This window comes from Nymphaea colorata, chromosome 3 (genome assembly GCF_008831285.2).
Source record: "Nymphaea colorata isolate Beijing-Zhang1983 chromosome 3, ASM883128v2, whole genome shotgun sequence".
In the NCBI taxonomy this organism is placed as follows: Eukaryota; Viridiplantae; Streptophyta; class Magnoliopsida; order Nymphaeales; family Nymphaeaceae; genus Nymphaea; species Nymphaea colorata.
In genome coordinates this window covers 27,191,797-27,203,768 of record NC_045140.1, presented here as the reverse complement: position 1 = coordinate 27,203,768, position 11,972 = coordinate 27,191,797, and positions in this window count along the sequence as shown.

Below are 11,972 nucleotides of genomic sequence, written 5' to 3'. Positions count from 1 at the left end.
TGCCATTATGGGGCCTTCTCTCCATTCACTCTTTGTTTTTACCTCCCACAAAAGTTGGTTCGTAAAGCAAAAGGCCGTGCGGAGGAAACTTTTATTACTTAAGAGGATGTTTGATTTAAGCATTTGAACTTAACCATGATGTACCTTTCTATAATTTGATTCTGGAATTGAGAATTATGAATTTGATTAATCACCCTTATATTTGATCCAGCATCCATTAATTTGAAAATGAAATGTATACAAGTTCATGATATACGTAACTAATCAATCGATGTGTCTTCTAAACAAAAGATTTCAGTTTCTTATTCAAATTTGAGATTTACTTGATAAATCCAAGTCGCTACCCAAATGGCTGAAACTCCTGTTGGCGACTTTTTTTTTTTTCAATTTTATCAAAAAACTTATCATTTCTTATTAATAATTTAATGCCCAAGAAAAAAAAAAAATTGGCCACTTCCTTCGTTAAAGCTGCAGCCTGCACGATTCCTCAACATCCACATCCCAAAAGCATTAGAATGTTGACTTCGAAACGCACAGAAGGCAGATTCGGAGGATCCAAACTTGCCCAGAATGATCCGATTCTGACCTATGGCTGCTGCCATCACTTAAAAGAAAGAAACAGTGTTATAACTATTGTTATTATTGGTGGTGTTTGTTCTTTCGGCTAAAGTCTAAAGCTGCTTGAATCGATTTGGTTCGATTCGACTCAAGACAGGATCCAAAATCCCAGACCAGAGGATCTCGATTCTTGCATCAACCCAAACAGGGATTACCTGAAGATTGAGCCGGATCTTCTTGCGTTCGGATCAGATATGAGGCTCATCCAAGATCCAAATACAAGGATCCAGGTTCTGCGGATTCTTAAATCCAGATTTGTACGCTTGGCATGTTCAAAACCGTGAATATCTTTGGTCCTCTCCGAGACGCTCTGCGTGAACCGAATCGGATCTATCAGACTATCAACTAATGCCGGTGAGCATCAGGATTCGATAAGAAGATCTGTATCCGACTAGCAATCAAAATTATCTTCCGTATTATGGTCTTCTTACCAACTTTCAATATAAATTCCAAGTTCCATTATTGGAGACCTCGGCGTTTCGTTCGTCTCGGTTTAACGTCTCGGTCTCAGCAGCCGACTCGGAGGAAGGAGACGTTGGCGGCACGGTTGGCAAGGTGGCCCCCACCACTTTTGCTATCGGATTCCGTGAGAGAAACTTTCAACGGGTCCATGTTAGCTAATGGGTCCGCTTAGGGAGAAAATAAAGAGAGAAGAAAAGTATGGATAAGCTCTCATCTTTTTTTTTTTTTTGGTTTTTTTTTTTTTCACCCTTGGAGCCTAACATGGTGGACCCACAAGAGCCGCTGGTCTCGGCAAACATACAAAAAGCAAATAACTCTGAATGGAACAGAAGGAGACAATCAAGATCTAGTGTTATTATACCCATCTTCTTTGTTTAATACTATTTTATTTCACAATCTCCTCTTTCTCTCTCTCTCTATATATATATTATCTCTCCACAAGGTTGGTTGTTTGTTTGCTTGCTTTTGGCGTTGATATATGCCATCTAGATGAAGCGAAAAGTAATCAACCAAAGTTCCAAGAATATGATATTAAAATAATTTAGCTTCCTCGCCATGATTCTTCTTTTTTCGACTTTTAAAATGGAGCAATATTCTTGAGTAAATTACGGAAAGCAAGAGCTTGTAAATCATTGCTGACGTCCCAAATATCATTGCAGGATGTTGGTGTCAAGAGGAGGACTCTTCTTCTTTTGCTGTTCTGGTTTGACCCGCCTCTTGAAGACACAGAGCTTACCAAAAAGACAGACGCAAACATGCAGTATACTGTGGACTTGGTGGGGAAAGAAACTGAGAGAGTGATCCTCTCTCTCTCTCTCGCGCGCGCGTGTTATAGAACCAGAACTTTCTTTTGTCTGCAGAAGTTTCCATTGACAACCCAGACGCGACTTTTCGTCGGATGAGATTGCTGTGACCTTTCACTTGCAAAGAGAACGAAGTAGGATTGTTTTCCAGAGTAATTGGTAAACATCAGACCATTTGAGTAAAGATTAAAACCAGACCTCTCAAGTTTGTGTTAAAAAGTGTTTTAATATGAGCCCTCCAATATGTTTATAAGCACTACTTCTGTCAAAGTCATGTTTTAGTTCAAGTTATTTTTTGTAAAAGAAATTGATCTTTTCCTTTATCAAAATTTTAATGTTATAAGAGCTGTCTATTTTTTATTATTAAAAAATTTATTAAAGCAAACATCTCTAACTTAATATATGTTTCTCACCAAATTTATTCTTAAAATTACACCTACAAGGTTAGATAGCTGAAAACAAACAATAATTACTTGTAATGAGTTTGGTTTTTGTCTCTTATCCAAACGCTGGATTTCACCAACTTTCCTTGTTATATATATGTATATATATATAAAAAGGAGAGCCAGAAGTCAAAAGGGCTTTATTATAGGCTGCCAAATTCGTATTTGTTCGATTCGTAGAATCAAGAGTAATCGCACATATAAAGTTAAGCTGCATAGTGTAGCTCCATCCCCCTGCTTTTTAGAGGGAAAAAGTTTGGGAAAGCAAGTGAAGAACGAAATCACGGATATATATCTCGTTCCTGCGTAGGGTGCGCAATTTAAGAATATGTTGTGCTTTGTCGCATCATCAGCCCACCGACTTTCTCAAATTATGGGCCTTCGAATTGGACCACCTCCTTTTCCTCTTTCTCTCCTAAGAGCATCACGCTTGCGTACAAAAAGGTGGCCTACTCTCTCTTTCTCTCCATCTCCATTGCCATGAAATGAGCCAAGCTGCTTCCTTCAGCTAAGCCAGTGAATTCTCTGAAACAGTTCAGCCATGATCGACCACCCGTTCTGGCTCATAGATGGCAGACCGGCTAAGAGATGAACAGACTGCCACCATGATGTTTATATTCCTCAATATGTATATGTATATGAACAGAGCAGCCACTGGTTCGGTGACAGCTTCGATTCAGTGCAGCTTCACGCGATTTCCGGCTTTCGCTGGCCGGGAATATATGCGTGCGTGGACGTAAGATACCATGTGGTCACCCTTCAAGTAATTGGCACTCGTCAAACCAGCCATCATGCATGAGGCAACACTCAATAATAATAGTGATGCCCACATCCACACGCGTACTTGGACGGCCCTCGACACAATCATGGCGTCAATTATATTCTCAGATCCTCATCATATTGCTTTCCTCCGTTCGTGGGCAGTTCATATTCGGACTCTCTCTCTCTCTCTCTTATGACATAATATTGCACTTCTTTCCTTTCTTTTTGACATAACGTGCGGTCTGAATCATTTGCATCCAATAATTTGCTGCTAAGGCTCGTGTTGCTCGGGTCTTTTCTAAAGATAACTATCTTTGGAGATGATATGTATGAACTTTACTAAAGTTTAAAGCGATGGGTGGTGCCATCAACTTTCAATTTCCGATATTTATTGCTGCAATTACTTAACCTTTGGTTATCATCTCAAAACTGGGTCGCATTTTCTGAATTCTCCAATATCAGTGGCATATACTTGTATATGTAGTGACTAATATTTTACCATTATCCGTGTAACCAAGTTTCAAACCTAAGTCAAATTCAGCGAAGCCGTGACTGCACTATACCCTTAAGTAATTCATTTACCATGAGATTGAACAAGTACTTTTCAACTTTAAAGCAAGATCTAAAAGCTATTATCAAGCTTCATGCATCTTTTGGAAATCAATGCTGAGATATATAAAACATTAGTCAGATTCTTCAAAGTGACTTCAGCCTTGTGACTCTTTTCCAATTGACAGTTCCTTTGAAGACGTGCTCCATGTGATAACCCTTTTGAGATTAGGGCCAAGAGGCAGGCCACCGAACGAAAATTTCCCTTTATTAATACGGTGTTGGAGAAGGATATATCAGTTAATAGCCAGACACGTAAAAAGTAAAACTGAATAATGCCTATCCACATGCAGTAAGTGCCCTCTCGAACTGCCGACACAATTTTGGCATCACAGAATTCCCAAAGCGATTGATGATCCTTTCAATAGAACGAATGAGGGGTACTTTTTTTTATCGATCAGCACAAGTTCCATAAGCCTACTAAATTAACAAATGCATCACAAGTTGCAGCGTCCGTGGAAGACAAGGCAATTGTCCATCTGTTCTGATCATCGACTACACCTTCGATTAGCTTTACAACTTTGTTTGTAGCTTACCCTTGTTAGTGCGGTTGCTCTCTTGTTTGTTTTGTAGGGAAGACCTCATTAAGCTTCAGAGAGGGCCTAATCTATATATATATATATATATATATATGAGAGACGTGTTCTTCAAGAAGATTATTCATCCCAAACGAATTTGCTGGGAATAAGGTCCCTCACCTTTAGTAGAAGATTGATAGTCAGCGGGTTACACCGGCGAGGCCATCCTTTGTTTCGGAACATGACATTAACTAGCCATCCACAATACAGGAGCCTATACGTCATATCAACCAAGGAGATCGAATAGATGGATCTGATGTATGACTAAGTATATATATGGCCAATTCATATATATCTGAATCTGAATATAATGTGTTGATGGGCTAAACGAGCTTGAAATAAACCCAATCTGATCTTCTTGTTCTGCTCTCTCTCTATCTCATAGCTGATTTCTCTCAGCTTGAAATTGAATATTTTTGGAAAAAATAAAAACAAAAGCTCCGTAGTTGGATTCGGATTCCCAGTACATGCCAACTCGACTAAATCAACTTGCCATCCCAGTATGCAATAGAATATATAGCCGAGATGGAAAGGGATATGATCGCTACTGATTTCCGATGCAAGCCTGCCGGGAGATGAGGTATCCCAATCCTATTAGTGAAGCAAAATGGCTGACAGAATACATAAAAACTCAGATTAGACTAAAGCACTACCAGATAAAAACAGAATGGTAGTGCTCAAAATCAATAAGCGTATACGTCAAGATGACGACAAACAGAAAACCACCCAGCCGAAGTGAATACCGCCAACGACGCTCTGTTCATTGGAGCAAAATTCTATGGGCAATCTAAGTAGGAAGATTGTCATCAGCAACACTGATATGACAAGACACCTTAGATAGATCAGGATATTTGCTGAGGAACAATTTCGGAGCTTCTGTTGCTTAAATAAGCTCCGATTCTAGCAAGTTGATTTGCGAGACTTTGCATGCAACGAGAGAGAATAATCATTTCTGGGAAAATCTGATCTTCATCGGGGGGGGCCAAGGGTCTGTCAAAACACTGTATTTGAGCTAGATATTCATTTCGCTATCATGTTCTCTCCAACCATGCGTCATAAGTACCATCGGGGGGCCAAGGATCGCTGCTAGTTTAGTATTAAGGCCTTAAGAAGAGCGTGCTCCTGGAAGTTAAGACACGATCGATCTGCCCAAATCTTGATTTCAGGCTCGGCGGAGTCTGAATTGGTCGGCCGCTCGACAACCACCAAGGCAGACTCCCCCACGCAGTCTGTTCGAATTTTTTATTTTCAGACCCATTAATACCGTCTGAATGGATCACTTCCAGATGATGTCAAGCTACATGATTTGCAGATAAGAATTTGTAGCCGCAACGCTGCAACTGACCCCTCTTCTCACTTTCTCTCTCGACAGATGGATACGCACTCACGAGTAAAATATAACAAGGAACGGACGCATAATGAAAAAAAACATCATAATCTCTCACTACCAATGGCCTCTATTCCAATAACTTACACGACCACGACATTGCTACAGAGCCGACGCAAGTCTCTGATTGCCCCAAAAGGGGGAAAAATAAAAAGTAAACTGAAATAGCATAACGATGGATCCGAAAGCACCAGAGAAACAATCAAACAACGAAATCGACCCCCACGAACGTTCATTGGATGACGCAACGGCTAATCTTGGTCGCCTGTTCCTCCACCGCGGCGGCGATGTGCGGGGAAGCACCGCCGCAGCTTTCCGGCGTCACTCCCGGCCAAGGGCGGCACATGCAATGCTGGCCAGCTTTGATCTGGCTGTGCACGGAAGTAACGTGCCTGCCACATCCTCCCCACGTCGTCTTCCCGCAGGACAAGCATTTCGTCGCGAAACACATGACGGTTGATCCTTAGGATCCTTTCCTTGATCACTAGCTATATATATGCGTAGGAAGAGAGCATAATCCCCCAGTACCGCTGCTTCTCTCCTGCTCCCTTCTCTTTCCGGCCGCTCCCCCGTAATGAGATTGGTGTATATGTATGTGGCTTCTGTGCTCCGACGCGGAGCTTATAAATTGTGGCGGGCATATGTATCAAGGTGAAGTCGAACAAACGATCTCGGCAGCTTGACCCGTTCAGGGAACAACAGCGGCTCGCCATCGCAGACGCGGTGTGACAAGTTCAAAAGGTTGGACGAGGGGATAGAAAGAACAGTTGCCTCTTGAATTGCATGCGTGGAACACAAAGAAAATTAGTAGCCAAATGAAAAGACTACGGAAACTGGGGATCTTCTTTTGCTTTGGCACTAAATTCTGGGTTTTTTTTCTGTGATAGTTGAATGGAAGATGGTTCGTTGACGCGGCTTTGGCCTTCTAGAGTTTCCCTTGACTTGACCTCCGACCACTCCAGACGTCCTCACCGGCCCCTCTCTCTTAAAGATTCTTCGACATAAGTATATTGTTCATGCGAACGCAAGAATTTTGCCTTAGAAAATGTTGCTGATATCGATCGGAATATGTTACTACATATAATTAGATTGCTATCACAAAATTTTGGAGGTAAATTTCTCCGATGGTCCTCATCTAACTATTCGCAATATTTTTATGTTTCCTTACGTTCTTCTCTAGGTTCCGTGTTATTTCATTCTTCTTTGGTGTGTTCGGTGAAGTTTGGTGGATTCGATCTTGAGAAACAATTTTCAATATTTTATGGGACGCTGAAAGCAAGCATATATGAACAGTTATAGGGTTAATTTGATCTTATATGACAATAATTCTCATTCAATTACTTTCATCACTTCACGCCGCCATTTTTGGATTAAATTGGACTTTATCTCTCTTGCTCAGTTATATCTTGCAACGACTTAGTTGCACGCTATGAGTGACAATGGATGAACAATTTGCAACTAAGGATGTGATCACCATATCTGCATATATGTTACCTATTCAAATTATGATTATAACATGAATGAAGAAAAGTCTAATACCATATCCAAATCCAAATTCACAATTTGAAACCAATTCTTTAATTCATATCTGAATTTGAATCTTAACCCAGCTTTTATATCAAATTGGAACTGTACCGTGATAGACTTGTGAAAGTATGGACATTGGAAATTGGGTATAAGATACTTATTTATAAAAGTTAATTCTAACCAGAATCCAATTGGATATTGATTTAAACACAAATCTAAATCTGATCGGATCTGTTTTCTCTATTGGGTGTTCAATCTTTTTTTTTTTCATGTCCAATTTTTTAATTTAAAGAAGTTTGGTTGGATATTGTATCCAAATCATATTTATCGACATCCCTACCGGTACCAAGCCCATATAGCCTCATATTTGTGACCCTGAGTTCAGCTAACACCAAATAGTTAACGTTGATAAATTCAATGTGTTTAATGGCAGATATCATATTATACTATCTCATAAACCTCACGTCAACATTGAAGAACAAGGAAAAAAAACATTGAAGAGCAACAAAAAACTAAACGGAGTGGAGATCACCTCATTTAGTTCGGTCTGAAAAAAAGAAAAATACGCACCTAAGTTGTTCATAGAAGTTTTTTTTTTTTAGCACATGCCTAGAAAATCTATCGAAGACCATTAAGCAGTAGTGGAGCCACCTTGTGTGTAGCGTGGGCAACTGCCCACCCGGCCTGAGTAAACCTTAGAAAAGTTTTACTATGATAACACATTGACATCAAACTTCAGCTGCTACCCTGTAGTCCAATATGCACCCAACGTATTGCAATAATAAAATGGATCATTGCCTCTCAGCTAAAAATTTCTGGCTCAACTACTGCCACTAAGTGTAAGTAGTACATGAAAAAGGTATCAACGATAACACCGTCAAGCTTGGCGTACTCCAGACAGATGAAAACCCAAGAATACTGAATCGAAGGCACAACTATTTATCCATCGATTGACGCCCTTGGGGGAACACTCTAAAGAGTTCGAAGCCCTTCCTCCCTTCTTTTTATTTCTAGGGTCCAGGATTGTTTGGTAACTTAGGTGCTTCGTCATTTGGATGAACTTACATTTGTTAAAAAAAAAGAAAAAAATAATAAACAAGATATCCTAATCTTCAAGAAATGTCTAGTCGCCTCACCAACCGGAAGTCTTCGTCCTTTATCGTGCATTCTCGTACAACCATTCTATTTTGACCTTCTCAACACGCATTAGTTTCATAATTTCACACCTTATTTCTTTCCAAAATCCTATTCCTCCAAATTTTTGGTAAAAGGTTAAAGGCACGCACTTATAACATTCGACTATTAAATACCTGCAAAATTATCATTTTGGTATATTTTTAAAAATATTTTTCAAAAGTTCTTAGTTTTAAATATTGTCAATAATATACTGACATGGCTTGATAGGAGGCATAAAAATAGTTTCTGATTCTGCTTGCCCATTATGGCCGTTAGGGTATACAACCAGTAGAGCCAACGTTGCTCGCTTAAGCTCAAGCTTATAAACAAGTTGAGTTCTAGTTGGATAGTCGAATGAACTCGACTCGATTAAACTTGCTCGTTTAATCTAGGTTATCTTTTTTTATATAATTCGCAAACTTAAAATAAGGAAAGAGATCAAGTCAAATAGGGATCTGAATAAGCTGGAGCTCGACTTGCTTGGTTACAACCTTAAAGGGGTGTTTGGATGACAACCTAAAACTGGGTTCTGGAAGACAAAACTTGGTTTTGCCTCAAATCTCCATTTCAAAAATGTTTGATGACATTAAAACTGGGTTTTCCAAAAATTTCGTAGGGTCCCCCATGTTTTTCATTGAAAACTAATTTTTACCTCTAAACAAAGTTTTTCACTTGTCATCCAAACCAAGTTTACAAAACTTTCTCACAAAATTCAGTTTTTGCAAAACCAAGATTTTTTTATAGTGACATCCAAACGCTCCATAATTTATAATCCAAACAACCACCACGGTGTACGGGGTCCTTCATGCGTACGGAGAGAACTTTTCAGATTTTTTTTTAAGAAAAAAGAAAAGGTCCTACCTTCTTTGGCCCGACTTTTTTTTTTTTTTTTTTTTTTGTAGAACATTTGTGTTCGACTCATCTGGATTCACCCGTGGTCGTGTTCGGGGACGAACTAACAGATCTCAGTTCTGATCCAAATTTGTAGTCCAATTGCACAGAAGAAACAAAGAACTAGGGAGCAGTATATCATGATTGACATACACTGACGTTTCACTTCTATATATATTCCTTGTCTTTGAGTAATTTATAAGTTTTGCTGCTTTTTTGGAAGGCCAAATACCGGTTTAATTACAACAAATAATTGGAAATCATGCATCATGATCAATAAATAGTTAATCAGAAGTCGATCGACCGACTGATTTACAATGTTTATGGGGTCATTGTCAGAGAACGAATGAATCAAATAACCATTTTTAGATTAAAATTCATTCAAACTTGGCATCGTTGTCAAGGGCCAAGGTTAACTACTCAGTTTCCAAGACTAGCTGAAAGGTAGTTTGAATATTGAAACTAGTCTACCTTGCTTCAATAAGCCGAGAGATTGTCCGGAGTTTGAAATCTAATGGGTTTTGCATTTTTTTTTTTTTGTTTTAGAAACTGAACTCCATGGATGCAGACGACGTACATGAGAATATTTACTTGAATCTCATGTTGTCCATTGAGCTCCAGTAAACTGCTTCAACTAAGTTATTTTAGGTACTTGAACGTGTAGATCGGCCATCTATAACCCATTTTTTCATGTATAAAGCATATATATCACATGTAATTCATTGTGAATGTAACCCTAAGTCCCAAGGGGATTTCTCAATACAAACCCAAATAGTTCCACTTAACACTAGAAATGATCACCCACAGAGACATAGAGATGCACCATTGAAATCCGTCAGTGTTCGGGTCTGAGGATCAAGGATCTGCTTGCCTAGGGAAATCAAAACGGATTGGGCTTTGAGGGTGCCATAGTGACCCCTCTTCAACTCATATCCAATCCTATAATGATCTCCATTTAGGTGGGGATGTTAATGAATCAGATCTGTATTGGATTTTGCCACTATCTGGGCTAAATTAATCAGGCAATTGGACATACAAGTAAGTTAGTAGCAAACACAAACCCACCTCCTAACAGTTTTAGTTTCAACCTAGAAAAAGTTATGACCAAACTTAACTATCTTCATTATAAGCCCTTAAATATCTCTCACAATCTTCAATACATGACTAAACTTTTGTGATGTTATACTTACGATATATTCGTACATTAAGTAGCAGAAAAACCATGAGATTAACATTGGTGGAGTTACCCCTGGGTAAACTTTTTAAAGTTAAAACAGAAGGCAGAGAAATTCAAATTTAAAGAAGTAATGGAGGACTTCCATGAGATTGAAGGAAGTCTTTCTAACTCCCACACCAAACAACACTACAAAAGGGCACGTTAAAATAAAACTTGAAAAGACCTCAACACTTTCATTCTTTTTCTCACACTTTGGATTACATGCATGGAACTAGTATTTATAGAACAAAAGAAAAAACTACCCACTAATGCCACTTGCCAAAAAGCAGTCCCATTTTGTGGACACATAACCACTAATTCCTATTTTTATGGCTAAAGAAAAGAAACTAAAAAAACCACCACATGTTTACACGATCTCCACTTCCACATATTTCTCACACGTTCACATTAACTAACATTTCTCCCCCTTAATGTGAAAAATCTTGTACTCCAATCGCTTCTCGAAAATTGAAAAACTTTGATGGTGGTAGTGCTTTTGTAAAACCATCCGCAACTTGCTCTTTTGTGAAACATTGCTTCAACTCAATTTCTTCTTTCTCAATCACGTCTCTAATAAAGTGATAACGTAACTCTATATGTTTAGTCCTTCCGTGAAATGATGAATTTTTTGCCATGGAAATAGTAGATTTGTTATCACGGTATAACTGAGTTGGATTCTCTTGCTTCAATTGAAGATCTTCTAAAATACGTCTCATCCATATCGCTTGACATGCAGCAGCAGTAGCAGCAATATACTCAGCTTCCGAAGATGATAAGGCTATTGAACTTTGTTTCTTTGAGCACCACGACACAGCACTTGAACCAAATCCAAATACAAAACCACTTGTACTTTTTCGATCATCAACAGAACCTGCCCAATCACTATCAATATATCCAAGTAAACCAAAGTTAGTCACAGGTTTATAAAAAATTCCATAGTTGAGTGTAGATTGAATGTAACGAAGAATTCTTTTTGCTGCACCAAGATGTTGCACTGAAGGATCTTGCATGAACCTTGATATCAAACTCACTGAAAACACAATGTCAGGTCGGGTATGTGTCAAGTACATCAATGCACCGACCATGCTTCTGAAATATTTTTCATTTACTTTTGCCATTCCATCATCTGCATTCAGCTTTTCGTTGGTGTTCATGGGAGTTGCACAATCATTACTTTTCATCATTTTAAACTTTTTCAGAGTATCTAATGCATATTTTCCTTGCGATATAAAGATTCATTCATCACTTTGTACTACTTGAAGACCAAGAAAGTAATGCAACAATCCCAAATCAGACATTTCAAACTCCCTCATCATACAATTTTTAAATTCTGCAATAAGGCTAGAAGAAGTACCAGTATAGATAATGTCATCCACATAAACACTTACAATAAGTAAATGATTTTCACTCACTTTGACATAAAGAGTTGGCTCACTATCACTTCTTTGAAAGCCATTTTGATGAAGAAATTTATCAAGACGACTATACCAAGCACGAGGA